General features: G+C 43.7%; 1 protein-coding gene across 1 annotated transcript in view; it reads right to left on the bottom strand.

The window, feature by feature from the left end:
• Nucleotides 1–26,952, bottom strand: part of LOC126109849 (epidermal growth factor-like protein) — a 137,017-nt gene that overhangs the window by 74,398 nt on the left and 35,667 nt on the right. The window lies entirely within an intron of this gene.

The following is a 26,952-nucleotide window of genomic DNA, read 5'->3' as shown; positions in this document are numbered from 1 at the left end:
ACCGTAGTGCCCTTTGGAACGCAATGGGTAAGGATTACGCCCTCGCTGTCCCAGAACATGGACACCATCATTTTTTCAGCACTGGCGGTTACCCGAAATTTTTTTGGTGGCGGTGAATCTGTGTGCTTCCTTGAGCTGACTGGCGCTTTGTTTCTGGATTGAAAAATGGCGTCCACGTCTCATTAATTGTCACAACCGACGAAAAGAAAGTCCCATTCATGCTGTCGTTGCGCGTCAACATTGCTCGGCAACATGCCACACGGCCAGCCATGTGGTCGTCCATCAGCATTCGTGACACCCACCTGGATGACACTTTTCGCATCTTCAGGTCGTTATGCAGGATTGTGTGCACAGAAGCCACAGAAATGCCAACTCTGGAGGCGATCTGTTCAACAGTCATTTGGCGATCCCCCAAAACAATTCTCTCCACTTTCTCGATCATGTCGTCAGACCGGCTTTTGCGAGCCTGAGGTTGTTTCGGTTTGTTGTCACATGATGTTCTGCCTTCATTAAACTGTCGCACCCACGAACGCACTTTCGACACGTCCATAACTCCATCACCACATGTCTCCTTCAACTATCGATGAATTTCGGTTGGTTTCACCCCACGCAAATTCAGAAAACGAATGATTGCACGCTGTTCAAGTAAGGAAAACGTCGCCATTTTAAGTATTTAAAACAGTTCTCCTTCTCGCCGCTGGCGGTAAAATTCCATCTGCCGTATGGTGCTGCCATCTCTGGGACATACTGACAATGAATGCGGCCTCATTTTAAAACAATGCGCATGTTTCTCTCTCTTTCTAGTCCGGAGAAAAAAAATCGGAGGCCTTAGAACTTGAATGCACCTCATAACTAGGGTACGTACTTTAGTGTGGACAAGTGTCGGTGTGGGAACTTTTCAAAATAAGATATCTCGTAAACGACTCGCACTAGAGTCCTGCGACAAATGCCACTGACATTTTAATTTACCCTACTTTTAGTTTGTAAATATCAACAGGCATTGTTCCATTTAAAAAGTGTGTACACAGAAAATACACTTTCTAAGTATATATTTATAATCTGTTTATTATGTTACTTATAACCCGTCTTGATTGCAAAATGTTTATTCATACGACCAGTTTCGGTTCCTCTAGAACCATCTTCAGATCTGATATTTCGGTTACAGGAGCTGGTGTGACGTGGCATGTGAAAGTTGCTGTGCTTGGACGGGTTACTCTTGTAACCGAAATATCAGGTTTGAAGATGGTTCTAGAGGAACCGAAACCGGTCATATGAATAAACATTTTGCAATCAAGGCGGATTATAAGTAACATTGTAAAATCAGTGATTGCGGCTATCGTATCAGACATTATGTCTCTTTTTGCAAAATCTGTTTACTGGCTGACAATACTAGCTGCTAACTACCAATCCAGTCTGTTAGAATTATAAATCAACAGCACTTTCCGTTTCCGCAATATCTGCGGTGCAAGTTTTAGGTGATTCACCCTGTAGAGTAGGTGAGTGTGTTGTACCTGCAGGGTACTCTACCTAGGAATGCATCAAGTTTCCTCGTTGGTGCTTCCGTCTAGTGATCTGTTTTAAAATCGCATGAAGGAAGGCGCACTACAGAACGTCATAACCAATTTTCGGCATTTTGTACAGTTGTATTGTGAGACAAAGTTGTGTTTGTGCAGCGATTGTAAATATTTCAAGTTCTACATATTCAAGTGCTGTGCAATATATTAAAGCTATTCAGAGGATATTGTTAATTCTTCCGTTACAGAGCTTTAAGATGAGTAAAATAATGTAAATTTTTAAAACTAGTTACATAACGTGTGGACAGTTAAACCTTACTTCGCCAGTCGTGCTCCACCTTTTACTTGGAAACTGAAGCAGGTCTTCCACTACAGAATGTCTGATATTTTTGGAAACGAACTGAGTTTCTTTAATGGCTCATTCTTGAGAAAGGAAATTTGTGTTAGATGTCAACAACTTCTATTTCAAAGTGGTTTCAAATTGTCACTCCTAAATTTCATTTCCCTTACTGGCTATTACTGTGTAGCACAGTAATAATGTAACACATATTAAACACAGTACTGACAAGATTTTTCTTGAGAGCAACACTTAAATGTCAACAGAATATTTATTCTTAGGTACATGATCATGTGGTACCTTGGAACAGTTGTTCGAATTTCAAAAATTTTTGTAATTTCAGAGAAAGACTATAGAACACACAAAGTGAGTACTCTCATTTCGGTGTGGAATAATAAGACACATCTTAAACCTACTTCAGTGATGACCAGTCTGAAATATCCCAAGCTGCAATACTGCGCCGTGCTCTTAGCTGCAAAACCTGTAAGCATGGCTGTGGTACCACATGTTAATGAATTTTTTCTTTTACTCTGTGCAAATTCTGACCCCAGAATAATCCTGGCATTTATTTTTTGTAGTAGAAGATCTAAAGGCGAGTTTTAATGCTAAATATCTCATGGCTGTGCAGTCTGGAACATACACTACTGGCCATTAAAATTGCTACACCAAGAAGAAATGGAGATGATAAACGGGTATTCAATGAACAAATATATTATACTACGACTGATTTGAAGATCTTTGTGTTTTAAGTGATGTACGGATCTCAATGTTTATGGCTATGCCAGCAAATAAAGGTTTTCATTTAGAAAAAAAAAATGATGAATTTTTTCTGAGTAATGTAATTTCAGTTGTCAGATGTTTTGAAAAGCCAAACTTCGAATAAAATTTCACTACTGAAGAAGTCAGTGCTAGTAATTCACCCAAGTCACTACCGCCTCCCTGTCCAAGTCATATGTTTTTTTTAAAGGCATCCAATTTTTCTTAAATGTTTTCATTTATCTGCCAAAAGAATTTCATGTAAATTTCAAAGTATTACGGCCAGCATTGCACACCACTGAGCCAGTAGCTAGTATACAGGGTGATTAAAAAAAATATCACAACTTTAGGAATTTAAAACTCTGCAACGACAAAAGGCAGAGCTTAGCACTATCTGTCGGCGAATTAAGGGAGCTATAAAGTTTCGTTTAGTTGTACATTTGTTCGCTTGAGGAGCTGTTGACTAGGCGTCAGCGTCAGTTGATGCTAAGATGGCGACCGCTCAAAAGAAAACTTTTTGTGTTATGGAGTACGGCAGAAGTTAGAGAATTGGCTGTTCCCTCAGCTCGAACAAGAAGCACAACAATTCATATTTCAGCAGGATGGAGCGCCACCACATTGGCACTTATCTGTCCGTAACTACCTGAACGTCAACTACCCGAGGCGATGGATCGGCCGCCAGGCAGCCCGTGACAGAGCACTTCATCACTGGCCTCCAAGTAGCCCTGATCTTACCCCCTGCGATTTTTTCTTATGGGGGTATGTTAAGGATATGGTATTTCGGCCACCTCTCCCAGCCACTATTGATGATTTGAAACGAGAAATAACAGCAGCTATCCAAACTGTTACGCCTGATATGCTACAGAGAGTGTGGAACGAGTTGGAGTATCGGGTTGATATTGCTCGAGTGTCTGGAGGGGGCCATATTGAACATCTCTGAACTTGTTTTTGAGTGAAAAAAACCTTTTTAAATACTCTTTGTAATGATGTATAACAGAAGGTTATATTTGTTTCTTTCATTAAATACACATTTTTAAAGTTGTGGTATTCTTTTTGAATCACCCTGTATTTTACTCTTCTTCGTGAGAGAGCAGAATTTATAACGCGATCCACCTTGCTGCTTTAGACGTAAAACAATTTTATTAACTTGTTATGTGCACAGGGACCAAAGTTTTGAACAGGACCAGAGGATTCAGTACCTAAGGGCCTGAGTGTATTTTGCAGTGACTGTATTTCTTTACTGGTACTGGGAATTGCATTTCCCAATCAATTCGTATAACGTTTTACTAACAATAACACAGAGTAAGTACACCACTTGCAGTTACAACACGCCACACGTTAACTCCAGTTTTGTATGCATTGCCAGTTCAGGCATTCGTTTAAGTACTTCAAATAAATACAAAGAACGTTATATCCTGTTGAGCCAACGACATCGTCAGTTACATTTACAGTGGGCACCGCATCATTGAGAATAGACCGTGGATCAATGGAAACGTGACGCCCAGTCAGTTGCATCACGTTTCTAGCTACACCGACTCATCGGTGAACAGATACGCCACCATCTAGGTAAATGTCTGCCCGAACAGTAGGTCTGTGGGCGATGATTAAACAGTGGGGAACGATCACCTGGGCTTGCACGGGCCGTTAAGATGACACTCGAAAGCAGCGTATCAGCTGTGGAGCGCTAACATTACGTGTTACGCTGTGGCTAGAATGGCGGTAGTAGGGCACTATTTGTTTACACAGAACTGTGGCGAGAACGGCGGTAGTGCGTGTTTTGTTTGCACAGATCACAAACACTGACGCGGCGCCTAGGAACAGCTGCGCATCTGCGTCTGTCTTTTTTCCCCTAGTGTTGTCGCTTGGCGTGGCGCTGCCCGACCTTCCAGAAGAAGTGTCTCTGGAAGTGAGCATTCAGATGCGCAGAATTGATTGTGTTGTCAACAGTGGTGGCTCTAGATATACGTTCTGGCTGTTCACAAATTTTTAAATTCAAATAAATGTTGTTGTTGATGTCAGTCCTGAGACTGGTTTGATGCAGCTCTCCATGCTACTCTATCCTGTGCAAGCTTCTTCATCTCCCAGTACCTACTGCAGCCTACATCCTTCTGAATATGCTTAGTGTATTCATCTCTTTGTCTCCCTCTACGATTTTTACCCTCCACGCTGCCCTCCAGTACTAAATTGGTGATCCCTCGATGTCTCAGAACATGTCCTACCAACCGATCCCTTCTACTCAAGTTGTGGTACAAGCTCCTCTTCTCCTCAGTTCTATTCAATACCTCCTCATTAGTTATGTGATCTACCCATCTAATCTTCAGCATTCTTCTGTAGCACGACATTTCGAAACCTTCTATTCTTGTCTAAACTACTTATCGTCCATGTTTCACTTCCATACATGGCTACACTCCAAATACTTTCAGAAACTACTTCCTGACACTTAAATCTATACTCGATGTTAACAAATTTCTCTTCTTCAGAAACGCTTTCCTTGCCATTGCCAGTCTACATTTTATATCCTCTCTACTTCGACCATCATCAGTTATTTTGCTCCCAAAGTAGCGAAACATCTTTAGTACTTTAAGTGTCTCATTTCCTAATCTAATTCCCTCAGCATCACCCGACTTAATTCGACTACATTCCATTATCCTCGTTTTGCTTTTGCTGACGTTCATCTTATACCCTCTTTTCAAGACACTGTCCATTCCGTTCAACTGCTCTTCCAGCTCTTTTGCTGTCTCTGACAGCATTACAATGTCATCGGCGAACCTGAAAGTTTTTATTTTTTCTCCGTGGATTTTAATACCTACTCCGAACTTTTCTTTTGGTTCCTCGCTTGCTCAATATACAGATTGAATAACATTGGGGATAGGCTACAACCCTGTCTCACTCCCTTTCCAACCACTGCTTCCCTTTCATACGCTACGGTCGCAGGTTCGAATCCTGCCTCGGGCATGGATGTTTGTGATGTCCTTAGGTTAGTTAGGTTTAACTAGTTCTAAGTTCTAGGGGACTAATGACCTCAGAAGTTGAGTCCCATAGTGCTCAGAGCCATTTGATTTTTTAGCCTTCCCTTTCATACCCCTCGACTCTTATAACTGCCATCTGGTTTCAGATAAATATGAGAGCGAAATTAATAGCATCTGTTGTATAACAGTTATGCTCGTCAACATATTTACATAACTTGAGTCGCTATCAATAATGATATCAATAATAATAATAATAATAATAATAAATTTGCATAACTTTTCTGAAAAAAGGAAGAGTTGTTCTGTGGAATTTTGTTGTTTTGTGCATAATTAAGTACAGTTTATGGCAAGAACGGAATAATGTTTAAGGTTTCGTTACTCCTCATTTCGCATTTTTGTCGGAGATTTTTCGTGCTTTATTTTTGCGGACAAACGTACAAGATCCCTAATTCATGTATACCTGGAATAAAGTGAGCTCTTCACGTCAAGGTGTATTTATACTGTCCGTCACATCACGTCAGTTCTCTTAGCCCTGTACAGAACGGCGAAAGTGGGGTTACGAGTCACGGCGTATTTATACGCAAAGTCTCAGTATCGTATCGGAATTGAGGAACCAACAGCGAAGTTTAGCAATGACCAAAGCAAATTTCATAACTGATTGGCGACTCCATGTTGTCTTGTGCACTACGACCAGGTAACAGGTATACTCAGTCTTTGAGTCTATGTGATTGCCGTAAGCTTAGTGACAACAGTGCATCCTAATTTAAGTTATACAATATAGCACTGAAGATGGTCACTCAGTGACAGAAAATCGATTTTGCGATAGTAAAAAATATACGACCAATGCTGTCTCTTTTTTCAAATTTCATAACGTATTTTCTTGATCAATTTTGTTTGTTAAAAGTGCTAAAAAAGAGAAACGACTTTCCGAAACACCGAATTTAATTGCTAGGGAAAATACACTACTGGCCATTAAAATAGCTACACCAAGAAGAAATGCAGATGACAAACGGGTATTCATTGAAAAAATATATTATACTATGGCCGATTGGTTCTAGGCGCTACAGTCTGGAACTGCGTGACCATTACGGTCGCAGGCTATAATCCTGCCTCGGGCATGGCTGTGTGTGATGTCCTTAGGTTAGTTAGGTTTAAGTAGTTCCAAGTTCTAGGGGACTGATGACCTCAGATGTTAAGTCCCATAGTGCTCAGATCCATTTGAAACATTTTATTATACTAGAACTGATATGTGATTACATTTTCACGTAATTTGGGTGCATAGATCCTGAGAAAGCAGTACCCAGAACAATCACCTCTGGCCGTAATAACGGCCTTGATACGCCTGGCCATTGAGTCAAACAAAGCTTGGATGGCGTGTACATCTACATCTACATCTACATTTATACTCCGCAAGCCATCTAACGGTGTGTGGCGGAGGGCACTTTACGTGCCACTGTCATTACCTCCCTTTCCTGTTCCAGTCGCGTATGGTTCGCGGGAAGAACGACTGTCTGAAAGCCTCTGTGCGCGCTCTAATCTCTCTAATTTTACATTCGTGATCTCCTCGGGAGGTATAAGTAGGGGGAAGCAATATATTCGATACCTCATCCAGAAACGCACCCTCTCGAAACCTGGCGAGCAAGCTACACGGCGATGCAGAGCGCCTCTCTTGCAGAGTCTGCCACTTGAGTTTGCTAAACATCTCCGTAACGCTATCACGGTTACCAAATAACCCTGTGACGAAACGCGCCGCTCTTCTTTGGATCTTCTCTATCTCCTCCGTCAACCCGATCTGGTACGGATCCCACATTGATGAGCAATACTCAAGTATAGGTCGAACGAGTGTTTTGTAAGCCACCTCCTTTGTTGATGGACTACATTTTCTAAGGACTCTCCCAATGAATCTCAACCTGGTACCCGCCTTACCAACAATTAATTTTATATGATCATTCCACTTCAAATCGTTCCGCACGCATACTCCCAGATATTTTACAGAAGTAACTGCTACCAGTGTTTGTTCCGCTATCATATAATCATACAATAAAGGATCCTTCTTTCTATGTATTCGCAATACATTACATTTGTCTATGTTAAGGGTCAGTTGCCACTCCCTGCACCAAGTGCCTATCCGCTGCAGATCTTCCTGCATTTCGCTACAATTTTCTAATGCTGCAACTTCTCTGTATACTACAGCATCATCCGCGAAAAGCCGCATGGAACTTCCGACACTATCTACTAGGTCATTTATATATATTGTGAAAAGCAATGGTCCCATAACACTCCCCTGTGGCACGCCAGAGGTTACTTTAATGTCTGTAGACGTCTCTCCGTTGATAACAACATGCTGTGTTCTGTTTGCTAAAAACTCTTCAATCCAGCCACACAGCTGGTCTGATATTCCGTAGGCTCTTACTTTGTTTATCAGGGGACAGTGCGGAACTGTATCGAACGCCTTCCGGAAGTCAAGAAAAATAGCATCTACCTGGGAGCCTGTATCTAATATTTTCTGGGTCTCATGAACAAATAAAGCGAGTTGGGTCTCACATGATCGCTGTTTCCGGAATCCATGTTGATTCCTACATAGTAGATTCTGAGTTTCCAAAAACGACATGATACTCGAGCAAAACACATGTTCTAAAATTCTACAACAGATCGATGTCAGAGATATAGGTCTATAGTTTTGCGCATCTGCTCGACGACCCTTCTTGCAGACTGGGACTACCTGTGCTCTTTTCCAATCATTTGGAACCTTCTGTTCCTCTAGAGACTTGCGGTACACGGCTGTTAGAAGGGGGGCAAGTTCTTTCGCGTACTCTGTGTAGAATCGAATTGGTATCCCGTCAGGTCCAGTGGACTTTCCTCTGTTGAGTGATTCCAGTACAGCTGCCCATGCAGCTTCAACACGATACCACAGTTCATCAAGAGTAGTGACTGGCGTATTGTGACGAGCCAGTTGCTCGGCCACCATTGACCAGACGTTTTCAGTTGGTGAGAGATCTGGAGAATGTGCTGGCCAGAGCAGCAGTCGAACATTTTCTGCATCCAGAAAGGCCCCTACAGGACCTGCAACATGCGGTCGTGCATTATCCTTCTGAAATGTAGGGTTTCGCAGGGATCGAATGAAGGGTAGAGCCACGGGTCGTAACACATCTGAAATGTAACGTCCACTGTTCAAAGTGCCGTCAATGCGAACAAGAGGTGACCGAGACGTGTAACCAATGGCATCCTATACCACCACGCTGGGTGATACGCCAGTATGGCGATGACGAATACACGCCTTCAATGTGCGTTCACCGCCATGTCGCCAAACACGGATGCGACCATCGTGATGCTGTAAACAGAACCTGGATTCAGCCGAAAAAATGACGTTTTGCCATTGGTGCATCCAGGTTCATCGTTTAGTACACCATCGAAGGTGGTCCTGTCTGTGATGCACCGTCAAGGGTAACCGCAGCCACGGTCTCCGAGCTGATAGTCCATACTGTTGCAAACGTCGTCGAACTGTTCGTGCAGATGGTTGTTGTCTTGCAAAAACGTCCCCATCTGTTGTCTCAGGGATTCGTTGCAGCCATGCGGATAAGATGCCTGTCATCTCGACTGCTAGTGATACGAGGCCGTTGGGATCCAGCACGGCGTTCCCTCCTGAACCCACCGATTCCATATTCTGCAAACAGTCATTGGATCTCGACCAACGCGAGCAGAAATGTCGCGGTACGATAAACCGCAGTCGCGATAGGGTACAATCCAACCTTTATCAAAGTCGGATATGTGATGGTACGAATTTCTCCTCCTTGCAAGAGGCATCACAATAACGTTTGACCAGACAACGCCGGTCAACTGGTGTTTGTGTTTGAGGAATCGGTTGGAAACTTTCCTCATGTCAGCACGTTGCAGGTGTCGCCACCGGCGCCAATCTCGTGTGAATGCTCTGAAAAGCTAATAATTTGCATATCACAGCATCTTCTCCCTGTTGGTTAAATTTCGCGTCTGTAGCACGTCACCTTCGTGGTGTAGCAATTTTAATGGCCAGTAATGTAAGTACAAACATGTTCCGGGAAAATCAGGAATACAGAAATACAAGTCGCTGAGGAATGAAATAAATAGGAAGTGCAGGGAAGCTAAGACGAAATGGCTGCAGGAAAAATGTGAAGACATCGAAAAAGATAAGATTGTCGGAAGGACAGACTCAGCATACAGGGAAGTCAAAACAACCTTTGGTGACATTAAAAGCAACGGTGGTAACATTAAGAGTGCAACGGGAATTCCACTGTTAAATGCAGAGGAGAGAGCAGATAGGTGGAAAGAATACATTGGAAGCCTCTATGAGGGTGAAGTTTTGTCTGATGTGATAGAAGAAGAAACAGGAGTCGATTTAGAAGAGATAGGGGATCCAGTATTAGAATCGGAATTTAAAAGAGCTTTGGAGGACTTACGGTCAAATAAGGCAGAAGGGATAGATAATATTCCATCAGAATTTCTAAAATCATTGGGGGAAGTGGCAACAAAACGACTATTCACGTTGGTGTGTAGAATATATGAGTCTGGTGACATACCATCTGACTTTCGGAAAAGCATCATCCACACAATTCCGAAGACGGCAAGAGCTGACAAGTGCGAGAATTATCGCACAATCAGCTTAACAGCTCACGCATCGAAGCTGCTTACAAGAATAATATACAGAAGAATGGAAAAGAAAATTGAGAATGCGCTAGGTGACGATCAGTTTGGCTTTAGGAAAAGTAAAGGGACGAGAGAGGCAATTCTGACGTTACGGCTAATAATGGAAGCAAGGCTAAAGAAAAATCAAGACACTTTCATAGGATTTGTCGACCTGGAAAAAGCGTTCGACAATATAAAATGGTGCAAGCTGTTAGAGATTCTGAAAAGAGCAGGGGTAAGCTATAGGTAGAGACGGGTCATATACAATATGTACAACAACCAAGAGGGAATAATAACAGTGGACGATCAAGAACGAAGTGCTGGTATTAAGAAGGGTGTAAGACAAGGCTGTAGCCTTTCGCCCCTACTCTTCAATCTGTACATCGAGGAAGCAATGATGGAAATAAAAGAAAGGTTCAGGAGTGGAATTAAAATACAAGGTGAAAGGATATCAATGATACGATTCGCTGATGACATTGCTATCCTGAGTGAAAGTGAAGAAGAATTAAATGATCTGCTGAATCGGAATGAACAGTCTAATGAGTACACAGTATGGTTTGAGAGTAAATCGGAGAAAGACGAAGGTAATGAGAAGTGGTAGAAATGAGAACAGCGAGAAACTTGACATCAGGATTGATGGTCACGAAGTCAATGAAGTTAAGGAATTCTGCTACCTAGGCGGTAAAATAACCAATGACGGACGGAGCAAGGAGGACATCAAAAGCAGACTCGCTATGGAAAAAAAGGAATTTCTGGCCAAGAGAAGTCTACTAATATCAAATACCGGCCTTAATTTGAGGAAGAAATTTCTGAGGATGTACGTCTGGAGTACAGCATTGTATGGTAGTGAAACATGGACTGTGGGAATATGTGGAAAACACTGATAAGGAGAAGGGACAGGATGATAGGACATCTGCTAAGGCATGAGGGAATGACTTCCATGGTACTAGAGGGAGCTGTAGAGGGCAAAAAATGTAGAGGAAGACAGAGATTGGAATACGTCAAGCAAATAATTGAGGACGTAGGTTGCAAGTGCTACTCTGAGATGAAGAGGTTAGCACAGGAAAGGAATTCGTGGCGGGCCGCATCAAACCAGTCAGTAGACTGATGACCAAAAAAAAAGTATAAATACATTGGTCAGTCACAAGATTGTGACCACCGACCTACTATCGATATAAACCCGTCCAGGCGATAGCAGCGTCACCTGACGAGGAGTGACTGCTAGTCAGACACACGCACGGTGCGTGTCGTATCAACGAGCATGCTGTCCGTGCGTAGAATGGGGTACGCGCGCTATCTACCCGAGTTTGACCGAGAGCAGATTGTGGTGGCGCGAAGGCTCGGCACGAGCATTTCGGAGACTGCACGACTTGTCGGGTGTTCAAGGAGTGCTGTGGTGTCTTCAACTCGAGGTGAAAGCACGGTCAGGCGTCGTGGGGCTGGGCGGCCACTGCTCATCACAAATGTCGGACGCTGTTGGCTGGGCAGAGTGGCAAGGCAGTGAACTGTGGTGGACCTAACACCAGACTTTAATGCTGGTGTGTGTGAACACGCACAGTGCACCTAACACCCCTAATGACGTGCCTCTCCAGTCGACGACCCGTGAATACGCCAGTGTTAACACCACGACAAAGGCAACTGCAATTGAAATGAGCACGTGACCATCGGCACTGGACGTTGGCGCACTGCCACAGCTTTGTATGGTCTGATGAATCGCGATACCTTCGTCATTCCGATTGGAGGGCGCGAATCCGTCGTCTTCCAGTGGGACAGCTCCTTGATTACTGTGGGACGGAGAAAAGCTGGTGACTGCTCCATTATGCTCCGGGGAACATTGACGTGGGTATCCGTGGGCCCAGTAGAGCTCGCGCAACGCACCGTGACGGCCAAGGAGTACCGTACACTGCTTGTAGGTCACATGCGCCCCTTCACGACGATCGTGTTTCGCGAAGGCAGTGGCATTTTTCAGCAAGATAATGTGCCATGTCGCAAGGTCAGGAGTGTGATGGAGTGGTTCGAGGAACACAGTGGCGATTTCCAATTGGTGTGCTGGCCCCACAACTCGCCAGATGTGGACCCGATCGAACGCATCTGGGATGTGATTGAACGTGGCGCCAGAGCTTATTGCCCCGTCCCCGGAATTTACGAAAATTCAGTGACGTGTGTGTGTGTGTGTGTGTGTGTGTGTGTGTGTGTGTGTGTGTGTGTGCAGGTGCGGTGCCAGCTCCCTCCAGTGGCCTGCCTTCCACTCCACGAGGCATCACCGGTGTTACCCGCGCCAGAGGTGGACCTAGCGGAATCAAGTAGGTCATCATAAGGTTCCGGCTGATAGGTATGATACAAATATATCAGACAATAGCTATAAAGGAATAAATGGAGCCTTTTTATCTTATTCGTTGTTTTTAGGTAACTAATAAAGTCATAAACAATTGTATGTTTTTGTTTAATTAAAGCTGGTCTTTTCACTTAAAATGTTATGTAATGGAAGAGCTTGTAAGGGATCCGTGATCCCACAAACAGATTCTAGTATCCGACGCCCGGGTCGATAGCAGACACGAGTTGGTTGTCGAGCACTGCAGGAGGCAGTGAGACAAGTGTTGGCTGACAAGGGAACCTCCCCATCGCACCCCCCTCAGATTTAGTTGTAAGTTGGCACAGGGATAGACCTTGAAAAACTGAACACAGATCAATAGAGAAAACAGGAAGAAGTTGTGTGGAACTATGAAAAAATAAGCAAAATACACAAACTGAGTAGTCCGTGTGCAAGATAGGCAACATCAAGGACACTGTGAGCTGAGGAGCGCCGTGGTCCCGTGGTTAGAGTGAGCAACTGTAGAACGTGAGGTCCTTGGTTCGAGTCTTCCCTCGAGTGAAAATTTTACTTTCTTTATTTTCGCAAAATTACGATCTGTCTGTTCATTCATTGACGTCTCTGTTCACTGTAATAAGTTTAGTGTCTGTGTTTTGCGACCGCACCGCAAAACCGTGCGATTAGTAGACGAAAGGACGTGCCTCTCTAATAGGAACCGAAAACATTTGATCGCAAGGTCATAGGTCAACCGATTCCTCCACAGGAAAACACGTTTGATATATTGTATACGACACTGGTGACGGCATGTGCGTCACATGACAGGAATATGTTGTCGACCCATCTAACTTGCACACTTGGCGAATGGGTAAAAAGATTCTTCTACCTTGCCCGATTTAGGTTTTCTTGTGGATGTGATAATCACTCCCAAAAAAGTGATGAAAACATGAGTTTGTCACATAAACTGCAACAATAGAATGCAACAGTTTCACAGTCGCACAGTTTTCCCTGTGCTCTGTCAAAACATATGTTTTTTACGTTTTCAAATGTTTCCGTTTGTAGACCGTCAAATCCTGCATATGTCCAAGCAAATCTGAACATGTCCTGGAATTTTGGAGAGCGAAGTTGATTATGTGTGAGTGCCTGAACTTTGATAATTGTCTGAAAATAAAAAATTAAACTTTTCACTCGAGAGAAGATTGGAACCAAGGACCTCTCGTTCCGCAAATGTTCACGCTAACCACGGGACCACGGCGCTCGTAAGCTCAGACGTTCCTTGATGTTGCCTACCTTGCACATGGACTACTCAGTTTGTATATTTTATTTTTTTCATAGTTCCACACAACTTCTTCCTGTTTTCTCGATTGATCTGTGTTCAGTTTTTCAAGGCCTATCCCTGTGCCAACTTATAACTAAATCTGAGGGGGGTGCGATGGGGAGGTTGCCTTGTGAGAAGTAGTACTAGTGAGTGTTGAGCGAGCGGTAGAGCTGGAGAGACTGGCAAGAAAGGTGGTCGAGTGAGTTGTGAACGGTAAAATTCACCGGAGTATGACGGATGAGCACGTCCCGCTGATCGTCGTGGGTTTGACCCTCACTAATACCGATTCGCGAGTGGTACGAAACAGGAAGTGACAAGTGCAGAGTTACGTGTTTCGCGTCAACCGCGACGGCCAGCAACAACCATGGATTGCAGTGAGGAGTGTTGTGAATGCTAACTATCAGCATTGCGTGTGACGAAGTACTGAAAAATCAGCAACCAATAAAAAGATATAACTGTAATTAGACGTGTAAGGCGAAGGTAGCAACTGCCTCAGAAATTGTGTGTTAGTAGGAAATATATATCAGTTGTACATCGCAACCTTTATGGTCCTTAATAATAGACAAACTTTCAATCGTTAGACTATTTAGTCTCAGAACAGCCGCACTCGGTTGAAATACCCCCGAAACCACAGCAGAAAAACCGATAGCCTTTCATCCATTAAGCACACGGTCATATAATCATAATACTTAACTGTTTGGCGGTTTCGATAAATTACACAAAATCCAATAAAGGAATTTAAACGGGGGTGTTTCAAGCTACATTGTGCGCGTCAGCTCTGTCTTGTCAGTGTGAGATCTAAATAGGTTTTCAGTTTCAGATATTTGACCTCGCTTGTATAAGAACGCACAATGTAAAAAATATGCAAGTCGCCACGGAACATTTGTAATTTGCCGCGAAAACTAAGCCTAATAGTACAGTAAAGTTGACGAAGGAAAAAAAAAAGCACGAAATCGACTACTGTAACACGAGCGAGCGCGGCGAAAACAGGTTAACTTCCGTTGTAAACAGGTGACGATAACTTCGTAACTTTCCTCCCGAGAAACATCGAAGTAATGTGACGTGACTGCCAATGTGAACTGGCCTTAAACAAACTTCGTCCTGAGATCACGTGACAACTACCGCTTATGTTGACAACAGGCGCTCAACGCAATGGACACTCCAGAGATATTTATACTGTTATGTCACTGACTGCAGTGTTATCTCTGCGACACAGGCCGTCCGGAACTATAGCAGAAGTTTGCGTCACACGCGTTGCGGTTTCCCCAAAGACCTCGCGCCGGAACGAAAGAGCCCGAAAGCTGGCGGCGAGGAGAAACGTCGCCAGCTGTTATGAGACCGTCACTAGACAAGCTGCCGATAGCTGCGGGTGCGCGAGGAGGATGTGGGACACCACTGTTGCGTGTCGTGTCGTCAAAACAACGCCGTCTCGGAGACCCTGTATCTACATTTCCAACCCAAATACGCAAGCCACCTTTAACGCATGCGGCGGAAAGTACTTCTCGTGCCACATTTCCTCCCCTTGCCTTTTCCGTCATTCGCGACAACGACTTGCTACCTCTCCTATGCCAACCTCTTCACCTCAGAGTGGTACTTGGAACCTACGTCCTCAACTATTTGTTGGATGTATAGTTTTACGCTCTATAGCTCCCACTAGAATCGCGAAAGTTGTTCCCTGGTATCTTAACACATGTCCTATCATCCAGTCCCTCTCTTTGTCAGTGTTGTCCATATGCTCCTCTCCTCGCTATTTCTGCAGAAAATCTCCTCATTCGTTATTAGGTTACATAACTTTCAAGATCATTTTACAGTACCACATCTCAGACGCTTCGACTGCTTTGTTCGGATTTTCGCACAGTCCATCATTCACTATCATACAGTGCTGTGCTTCAAACGGACATTGTCAGAAGTTTTTTCCTGAAATTAATGGTGATGTTTCATACTAGTAGACTTCTTTTAGCCAGGAATGCCCTCTTCCCTCTGCTTTTCTGCCTTTCAGGTCGTCATTATTGCGTCTGTTATGCGTTATATTGCTTGCGAGGTAGCATAATTCCTTGTCCTCTACAACGCGACCCCCAATTCTGTTGTTGAATTTTCTGGCCAACTCATTTCTTTTACACCCCATTACTTACCCAAGCCAAAATTTTTGTGAACATTTTTTAAAGGCGCCGGCAAAGGTAGAATGAGGCAGCTGATACCCTGCTTATATGAAAAATGTACTGGTCCAGGAAATTTACATAGTTTAGTTATGTGGAACTGAAATAACGCAAAACTAATTTTATACCTCAGACTGGATTTTACACGAAAACATGCGAGTGCTTCAGTACTATAATATGGAGTTCCCAGGTGATAACAGACATACTATACAGCTCACTTCTCTGTGCTATGGCACTTTATGAACTACGTCTTCGTATCGCACCGAATTTTATGTGTGGAAATAGGGTAACCTTGAACTACTGTATGTCGGAAATGGATAAAGACATCACGAAAATTTCCAAGGTTGTACGAAATTGCAATCTTAGGAACATATCGTAAAAGTTTCAGACATTTGCTGTGCTTATCTGCCTCGGAATACTCGGGTGGGTTTTGGTCCAATGGTCACCGAGAAAATATAGTAAAAAAAAATTATTTCTGTGGCATTTTCCGAGGCCCCGTAGACCACACTAAATGCAGAAAGAAAGAACCAGTTTTCTCCATTTGCCTAAGCAGGGGGAAGCTTGGGAGTGTGTAATATTCATACTTTGACGGTGTACTGCAGGACAGCGACACTAAGACGATCCTTCTGCTGGGTATGCAAATGGTCCCGAGGCCAAGGACTGTCCAGAATGCTTGCTCCTACCATTTTATCACCATCAGAACGCGAGCTATGTATTCCGGAAAATCCCGTATTTATGTGCGGCGGTTTGGATCATATTAGGAAAGTATGCTGTCGGATGCATAGCGATAGTGTGAGTTCACCCTTTCCTCCATATTAGCCAAATCTAGCCACGTGGCAAATTTTTCTGTTCTCAGAAATAGTAGCTGTCGGTTTACAAGTATGGATGAGATTAAAATCGTATCGCTGACGGAGTTGAAAGCCATCCCAAAAATCTAGTTCCAGGAGTGTTTTGGAGACTGTAAAAAGTGCTGGGACATCTAAGGGTGACTATCTTTAAGGAAGTAACAGTGATGTAGACTGTAGACGAATAAATAGATATACTTGCAAAGAAAAACAAAAATTCCCGTTGCTTCAGAACACACCTCTCACGGCCTACAATGTGAAGTGTCCCCTGTCACGAACTTAACAGTGGTCTGCAGAGTAAGGATGTAGACTGAGCCGACAATGTGGAAGGGCATCGACAGGCTGCAGTGTAAAGTGACGACTCCTGCGTCTGCCAGAGGCCGTTTAGCGAGACTACTCAAACAGCCTCGACATCCACCAGAGACCCACCTGTGCGGTGTAAAGCTGACGCCAGTCGCGCGAGGTCAATGAATGGCGGCCGTATGTCGTCGTGTTAGCGCCTGTTCTGCGTGATTAACGCTGGCCGACGTTCGGGGAACCCCGTGACGAAGTTCGGACTTGCTTTAACGTGAATCCATTCTTCTACCAAGAAACCCCTTATAGAGGGAGCGTGGTTAATCCTTCGAGCGACCGCAGTATTTTTTTTTTTTTACCAGACCGCGCGTGGCGTGTACAATTGGTTTATTAACGCACCGTCACCTAGCGACTGTTGTAACAAGACGTGGATGTCCTAAAACACACAAAGCAGCATTTCGATGCCTCTGGTGATTGGTCTGACGAATTCCTATCCTGTGCGATCGTCTTCATTTCAGAGCAGCACTTGCAACCTACAGCCTCAATTATTCGCTGGATTATTCCAGTCTCTGCCTTGGCCTGCTGCCTTTACCCTCCACAGCTCCCTCTACTTTCGCGGAGGTTATTCCCTCAACACGTCCTATTACCACGTACCTCTTTCTTGTCAGCGTTTTCCACGAGCTCGTGTCCTTGCTTATTCTGCGGAGGACCATCTTATTTCTCATTTCATCAGCCCATGTAATTTTTCATATTCTTCAGTAACACCACATCTAAAATGGTTCCGATTCTCTTCTGTTCCGGTTTTCGCACAGTCCAAGTTTCAGTACCGTACGATGCTCTGCTGCAAACGTACGAGGGCAGTTCAATAAGTAATGCAACACATTTTTTTTCTCGGCCAATTTTGGTTGAAAAAACCGGAAATTTCTTGTGGAATATTTTCAAACATTCCCGCTTCGTCTCGTATAGTTTCATTGACTTCCGACAGGTGGCAGCGCTGTACGGAGCTGTTAAAATGGCGTCTGTAACGGATGTGCGTTGCAAACAACGGGCAGTGATCGAGTTTCTTTTGGCGGAAAACCAGGGCATCTCAGATATTCATAGGCGCTTGCAGAATGTCTAGGGTGATCTGGCAGTGGACAAAAGCACGGTGAGTCGTTGGGCAAAGCGTGTGTCATCATCGCCGCAAGGTCAAGCAAGACTGTCTGATCTCCCGCGTGCGGGCCGGCCGTGCACAGCTGTGACTCCTGCAATGGCGGAGCGTGCGAACACACTCGTTCGAGATGATCGACGGATCACCATCAAACAACTCAGTGCTCAACTTGACGTCTCTGTTGGTAGTGCTGTCACAATTGTTCACAAAAATCTGAACGAACTTCTCCTTCTTCATGACAACGCAAGCCCTCACACAAGTCTTCGCACCCGAGAGGAGCTCACAAAACTTCAGTGGACTGTTCTTCCTCATGCACCCTACAGCCCCGATCTCGCACCGTCGGATTTCCACATGTTTGGCCCAATGAAGGACGCAATCCGTGGGAGGCACTACGCGGATGATGAAGAAATTATTGATGCAGTACGACGTTGGCTCCGACATCGACCAGTGGAATGGTACCGTGCAGGCATACAGGCCCTCATTTCAAGGTGGCGTAAGGCCGTAGCATTGAATGGAGATTACGTTGAAAAATAGTGTTGTGTAGCTAAAAGATTGGGGAATAACCTGGTGTATTTCAATGCTGAATAAAACAACCCCTGTTTCAGAAAAAAAAAATGTGTTGCATTACTTATTGAACTGCCCTCGTATTTCTCTTCCTGTCCGGAAATCACAAATAGTGCGAGAAAAAGGATTGTGACTACTATAAATCGCTCCATACGCTAACCAAATACACTCCTGGAAATGGAAAAAAGAACACATTGACACCGGTGTGTCGGACCCACCATACTTGCTCCGGACACTGCGAGAGGGCTGTACAAGCAATGATCACACGCACGGCACAGCGGACACACCAGGAACCGCGGTGTTGGCCGTCGAATGGCGCTAGCTGCGCAGCATTTGTGCACCGCCGCCGTCAGTGTCAGCCAGTTTGCCGTGGCATACGGAGCTCCATCGCAGTCTTTAACACTGGTAGCATGCCGCGACAGCGTGGACGTGAACCGTATGTGCAGTTGACGGACTTTGAGCGAGGGCGTATAGTGGGCATGCGGGAGGCCGGCTGGACGTACCGCCGAATTGCTCAACACGTGGGGCGTGAGGACAGCAGAAGATAAATTTTTCTTTGTGAACCACATTTTATTTTAACTATAAAAGTTGAGTTGCAAGCAACACGAAATTTGAGTTAGCAGGCTTTTTATCGTTATAAAATGCAACTGAATGTGTGTAATTGTAATCTGATTTCACAACTTCTCTCGATGGAACAGTTGTTGAGTTTTATTTATTATATGAAAAAACCACACATATAAACTGAAGTGTACATCTACGAAAGTAAATATTGTGACTAATGCGATACTGGATGCCTGCCTGAAGTCTTGTTTGTTGTAGCTGGCTGATCGGTAGTGTTTTCATGGTCTAGGTTAGGTTGAAACTTGATAATTTGGTCCTGAGTTGCCAAAGCACTACGCCATATATAACCCACTTTTCGTCATAAAATCTAAAGCAAGGTAGAGTCAGAAAATATCTATTAACATAGTGGGCAAATCTTCGATTATTTTGAACTACGAAAAATGCTAGGGGTCCAGTGCATAACTGTTAGCTACGGCAGATTCCATGTACTACGTAAAGTAAATTCATAAACAGTGACTAGTTGCCGTTTGTTCATAAATTAAAAACTATATTGTAGTAACGTATTTAAATGAGGCATTATGTTTGTGACCTAACTCTAGGGAAGTCATTTTACAACCAAAAGCGATGTATAAACATTCGAAATCCGCGCGCCAGTTTACCACTCTAATGGCCGCCTCCCAGCTATTCAATTTGTCCGCTCTTCACAGTCGACCACTCGTGCGGTTGTGGGGGCCTGGGTTTAACCGGCCGGATTTTCCCAATCCTAACTACCAACCGGTATTTCTGTGATATCGATAGCTGCGATGCCACAACGTGGGTGCGCTCTGCTAGGTTGGCACTACGACAGACACCGACGACAGCGCACTCCAGCCGGAACAGGAGAGCTCTACGAGCTCCGCTCCAGATTCTGCCCATTTGGTCAAGAGCAGGCGGCTGGGACATTTCGCTTTATCAACTTTCCTCTACTTACGTCGGGTCTACGGCTTCGCACCTACGTGCAAAGTTATGTATGCCCTGTATATACTGATGCACCAGTAAACCACTTTCACTTTCTTGCAATACCGACGTGTGTTACTATTTCCTGCTCCTACTCACTTCTTTCATTCGGTCAACCTTTCAGTTTTCAGGCGCAGCCCCACGCGCCGCCTTCCACGCGGGATGCAGAAGTTTCGACCCCTGTCTAGACCAACACGGACGTTTCTGCTTCCGCTATTCCTTCTTTTATTCTCTCATATCCTATCTCAATACGTTTACGTAATTGCAGTCACTGTGAGAGATCGCCAGACTTGCATTTTCGGTAACACGTAGAACCCTACAGTGGCTCTTAGTTGGCACTTTTCACATTTTTTAATAATTTTTCTTGGGTTACCTCCTCAGTTTGGATCCATTTCCATGCACAAACGAGCTGTGTTACATTTGGGTTCGGAACGGGTGCCCCTGGTGCTACAACATCTGAAAATCCACAAATATACAACCGTCAGCTTCGTAATATATTTCTTTTCCATTAGAAATTCATTCATTATATCCAACGTAGGCAGTATTTTTTCATCTCAGTGTCCTTAACTGAACGCGTTATCTTTTCACACGTCGCGTTGATTGGGTGGCGAGACCCAAAAGAGAGGGCAGACAAATTCCTTCTTATATCCCAATCTGGACCACCCCAGAAGCCTTTCTTTTGACGGAAGCAGTCGTAGCAAGCACAATGCCAACGTCTTCGGCTCGTTTACGTGAAAAAAAAATATTTACTCTGAAATCACTCCTATGAAATAACTACCAGCTGGAAAACAAGTGCTAAAGGTTTTCTTCCACAAAAAATGGTTCAAATGGCTCTGAGCACTATGGGACTCAACTGCTGTGGTCATAAGTCCCCTAGAACTTAGAACTACTTAAACCTAACTAACCTAAGGACATCACACACATCCATGCCCGAGGCAGGATTCGAACCTGCGACCGTAGCGGTCGCGCGGTTCCAGACTGTAGCGCCTTTAACCGCGCGGCCACTCCGGCCGGCTTTCTTCTACAATTTACAGATATGTACAGGGTTATTACAAATGATTGAAGCAATTTCACAGCTCTACAATAACTTTATTATTTGAGATATTTTCACAATGCTTTGCACACACATACAAAAACTCAAAGTTTTTTTAGGCATTCACAAATGTTCGATATGTGCCCCTTTAGTGATTTGGCAGACATCAAGCCGATAATCAGGTTCCTCCCACACTCGGCGCAGCATGTCCCCATCAATGAGTTCGAAAGCATCGTTGATGCGAGCTCGCAGTTCTGGCACGTTTCTTGGTAGAGGAGGTTTAAACACTGAATCTTTCACATAACCCCACAGAAAGAAATCGCACAGGGTTAAGTCGGGAGAGCGTGGAGGCCATGACATGAATTGCTGATCATGATCTCCACCACGACCGATCCATCGGTTTTCCAACTCCTGTTTAAGAAATGCTGAACATCATGATGGAAGTGCGGTGGAGCACCGTCCTGTTGAAAGATGAAGTCGGCGCTGTCGGCCTCCAGTTGTGGCATGAGTCAATTTTCCAGCATGTCCAGATACACGTGTCCTGTAACGTTTTTTTCGCAGAAGAAAAAGGAGCCGTAAACTTTAAACCGTGAGATTGCACAAAACACGTTAACTTTTGGTGAATTGCGAATTTGCTGCACGAATGCGTAAGGATTCTCTACCGCCCAGATTCGCACATTGTGTCTGTTCACTTCACCATTAAGAAAAAAATGTTGCTTCATCACTGAAAACAAGTTTCGCACTGAACGCATCCTCTTCCACGAGCTGTTGCAACCACGCCGAAAATTCAAAGCGCTGGACTTTGTCATCGTGTGTCAGGGCTTGTAGCAATTGTAAACGGTGAGGCTTCTATCATTCGAAGAGTTCGCCTCTTTGATGTTAAAGACCACCTTTTCCGTAAGATTTTCCAAACCGTCTGCTGTGGTACGCTTAGCTCCCTGCTTGCTTTATACGTCGACTTCCGCGGGCTACGCGTGAAACTTGCCCGCACGCGTTCAACCGTTTCTTCGCTCACTGCAGGCCGACCCGTTGATTTCCCCTTACAGAGGCATCCAGAAGCTTTAAACTGCGCATACCATCGCCGAATGGAGTTAGCAGTTGGTGGATCTTTGTTGAACTTCGTCCTGAAGTGTCGTTGCACTGTTATGACTGACTGATGTGAGTGCATTTCAAGCGCGACATAACGCTTTCTCGGCTCCTGTCGCCATTTTGTCTCACTGCGCTCTCGAGCGCTCTGGCAGCAGAAACCTGAAGTGCGGCTTCAGCCGAACAAAAGTTTATGAGTTTTTCTACGTATCTGTAGTGTGTCGTGACCATATGTCAATGAATGGAGCTACAGTGAATTTATGAAATCGCTTCAATCATTTATAATAGCCCTGTATATTTACTGTACGTCGAAGTGCAGCACTAACTACATGGGAAAAGAGAGGAACTGAGAAAGTGCATATTAATGTTGGACGGTTTGTATCAACAATGGAGACAGCTACAAAACATGCTGGTAGATCGTCGAACGTTCATAAGCGAAGAGAAACAGATTTTGCTGAAAAACTGCGTTACATTTTCGGAATAACCCATGCTTGAAATATGAGGGTCGTTCAGTAAGAAACGCAAGGCATTTTTTTTTTTTTCTAAAAGCAGGTCAGCTTTATTCAGGGTTCCAATACATGAAATTATTGCTCACCCTTTTGGCTCCAAAGCCCTATTTCCCAAAGTAATCTCCGTTCAATGTGGCGGCCTTACGCTAGCTTACTGGGAGCGCCGGTATGCTCGCAATTAGACTTGGCCACTGTTTCTATGTTTCGATACAGTGTATCGATACGTGGAACTGTTTCAGAGTTTCGGAACGGCTGTGGTTCACTGTTTCGAAACAGTGGTGTTTCATTCCGCCCCTGTTTCGGATAACCGCACCAGATTCGATCTCGAGCCAGGCACAGAAACTGTATCGTTGTTTCAAAATAAGGCTGTTTCAGTCCACCTGCGCTTGGAACGGACTAATTGTATCGAAACAGTGATGATTCATTCCGCTCTGTGTCGTACGAGATTCGGGCTCGGCACAGATACTGAAACACAACATAACACTTCATGAAACACTTTCAAGAGTGTCTAATTCTTTTTGACAAGCAATAGAATGAAGCTTAAGATATCCGAAAATAAAGCTTCGTTTCTGGCTGACTGTCCTATTACGAAATGGCGTAACATCTGCTTTATAAACACTAACCAAACAATGAAACAACGCATACTATTCCCATTCAAAATAATAAATATGTGAAAATCATTCAGTTAAATTACAATTTTTTATAACATACGCTTCTCTTTTCATGTACAGTAATCGTATTAAGAAACGCAAGTAAGCCTACAACATTTTGAATAAAAAAAGGCTTAGAGTGACAGTTATTAGACATATACATAAATTTGATCTAGGTATAGTTGCAAGCAATCTGTTTGACATATCACTGATAGTGTAATGCTGAACTGGAAGGGCTGGGAAGCATGGTGAATTTATAGTAAAGGTTCGAAACACCTTGAAAGACAAATTTTTTTCTGTTTTATTTTGTTATTTATTCGAATTATTTGGCGTTATTTGTGAGTCTATAGTCACTGTGCCTATTTTCCACAATGATTCCCTTTGTGTGCATGGAAATTAGCAGGATGGGTATATTACTCATACTAACGGAACGTGGGAATCCCAGTAGCGTATCCGTTGTTTCTGCAGTTTGCTCCTACCTCCAGTTCCGTTCGTGGTGGTTCTTCTGCCTTCAGCTATGGCTGTCCTCAGCCAATTGAAAAGTATGAAAGTCACACAACACGAAAGCAGCGCATTTGCTGCAGGAAATACGAAACTGCCAAGACGCCCAGGTGATAGTTTCATACTTTCTGCGAAACGATTAGCGCTCTCGCACCTCATTTGTGTTTATATGGACATACTTATACAGTAGACTTTCAAGGTGATTAAATGTATACGTTTATTAGATTACAAAACACAAACTGTTTCACTGTTTCAAAACAGCGTATTGAAACATTACATTGTACTGTTTCATTTGTTTCGAAACAGTTAAGTGTTTCAGTTGGCCCATCTCTACTCGCAATGTAGCACTCTCCTGATCGACACCAGAGCCAACGTGTTGACGCATCAGTAATCTCCCCATTACCCACGTACTGCTTCCTGCGAGATGCATCCTTCAGACTTGTGTGAGGCCTTGCGTTGCAATGGAGAAGTTGGTTTGCATCTTTGTAGCAACAGATTCGCCGAAGTCGTTTCTTCAGCTTCCTGAGGGCAGCGCCATAAGAGACATCAGACAGGACGGCTCCTCCACAGTCCCAGAGGACTTTACGGCCGAGGGTGCGGCTCTGAACTTTTTCTTCGGAGGTGGTTTGGAGCCACTCCATGGATTGCCGTTTTGTTTCCGGTTCGAAGTGATGAACCCATGTTTCATTGGCAGTGGCGATGTTCGACCAAAAATTGTCACTATCAGCCTTGCAACGCACCTTTGTTGGTGTTACTGGTCTTCTGTCACGTAGCGAAGAACCCAATGGGCACACAGCTTTGAGTGTTCCAGCTGGTGGACGAGCATGTCAACATTACCAACAGAGACTACCAGTTGTTCAGGGAGGTGTTTGTGATTCGACGATCACCTCGAAAGAGTGTGTCCGCACGTTCGAACGTTGCAAGAGTCACAGCAGTGTGTAGCTGGCCGGTACGCGGGGGATCGGACATGTTTGCGCGGCCCTGTTGCGGTTATGACAGACGCCTTGCCCAACGACTCACCGTGCTTTTGTTCACTGCCAGGTTCTGCAAGCGCCTACGGATATCTCCGATGCTCTGGATAATCTAAATGACAGCTCCCTGCTCGGAGCGAACCTCCATTACAGACGTCATTTTGAAAGGTATGTGCAGCGCCGCCACATATGGGAACTTCATGAAATTACAGGAGCTGAAGCGGGAATATTCCACGATGTCCCACAACAAATTCTGCATTTTTTCCAACAAAAATTAGAGAAATTAGCAGAGTAAAGTAAATATATTGAACGCTCCTAGTGTCTTTGCTATTGAAAATCGTACGTTCGTTTCCATCACTCTTCGGTTGAAAGGAATGCCGGAAAAAATGCGGACATGTAGATAAGCTGACAGCTGATTATGTTGAAGGTTTGTGGACATAAACTTTCCTCGCTTTCAAGCCGTCGTATCCGCATCTTTCTCGAGAACGCCACTAACGTAATGGGTCTCCACACATGCAATGTTTATGAATGATACTGTATTAGCACTACTTCAGTATACTGAAGGCAGTATCACACCACCAGTAGCTACATGCGGTAACTACTTTCATTTAGGAACACGATTTCAAGAAGCCAATATGAAGAATGATCAAGCGCTTGTTGCTTTTCTATTAACTTTAACTGTCATAAAAAAGATAGAAAAAATGGATACGTCAATGGTTGAGAAAAAGAACAACATACTCCACGTTAATTTGGTTGCTGAATTCAGATGTTTATTGTGGCTTATGAAAAAATTTTAAATTTTACGGGACAGTGTGGAGAAAAAAGTAGTAATTTAGTGAGGAAATTGCAGTTGGAAAAAGGAGTAACAAATTTGTGACGAGAGGAACGTCCTTTGAGTGCTGTTTAGTGCTGTAATAACAGCAAACGGCAGGAGTATAATTGTCATGAATACCTGAAAAGCAACTGTGTCTGCCATGCAATAATGTTTTTTGTTAATTACGGAAAAGTAAAGAAACAATTTTGAGTTTTGTGATTATCAATTAACTAAACAAACAGTTGTGCCTTGTTTCACAAATTTTATTACTGTTACTGTACAACCTAGGTTTCGGTTTATAAGCCCATTTTGAAGTACATTACTGGTTCCTAAAGTTGATACTGCACAGATAAATGTGATAAGGCAAAGATACTCATTTCAACTTCTTAATGTATCGATCCATGCCTTAATGTAAAATTACTGTAATGACCATTTAATAAAAATTAAATATGTAATTACACAATTCAGCAATTACACTAACACGATGGGACTAAAGTTATGCATCAGCCAAGAACATTTTGTCTACTGACGGACTGAAGCCCAAAGCAGACAGAAGTAAAACCTTTGAGCCTCAGCCTATCAGTAGCTAAAAACCCGAACCCAAGTTGTGCAGTAACAGTAAAAAAAATTGTGAAACAAGACAAAAAAGCAGTGTGTTTGTTTAGTTAATTTACCATATTTCACCAAGAACCCACAGTTGATTCAATTAAAATGATTATTACTTCGTATGGCATTAAGTTCAATGCTATTAATGGTAATATGCGAATATAAACAAACATGGAAAAGAGTCTCAAATATGTATTTACATTCTGATAAACAATATTTAAGTATTACTACAGTAGGTAAGTATTGCTACAGCTGGATGTCTCGATTCCTTGATCATGTGCCAATTTCATAAGACTGTCTTGCACTTTTCACACTACCAGTTAGTGTATAGATACTTAAAGAGAAGCAATTTTAC

This window comes from Schistocerca cancellata, chromosome 12 (assembly GCF_023864275.1).
Source record: "Schistocerca cancellata isolate TAMUIC-IGC-003103 chromosome 12, iqSchCanc2.1, whole genome shotgun sequence".
Classification (NCBI taxonomy): Eukaryota; Metazoa; Arthropoda; class Insecta; order Orthoptera; family Acrididae; genus Schistocerca; species Schistocerca cancellata.
Note: the sequence above shows the minus strand (reverse complement) of the source record. Positions and strands in the feature narration are given on the sequence as shown.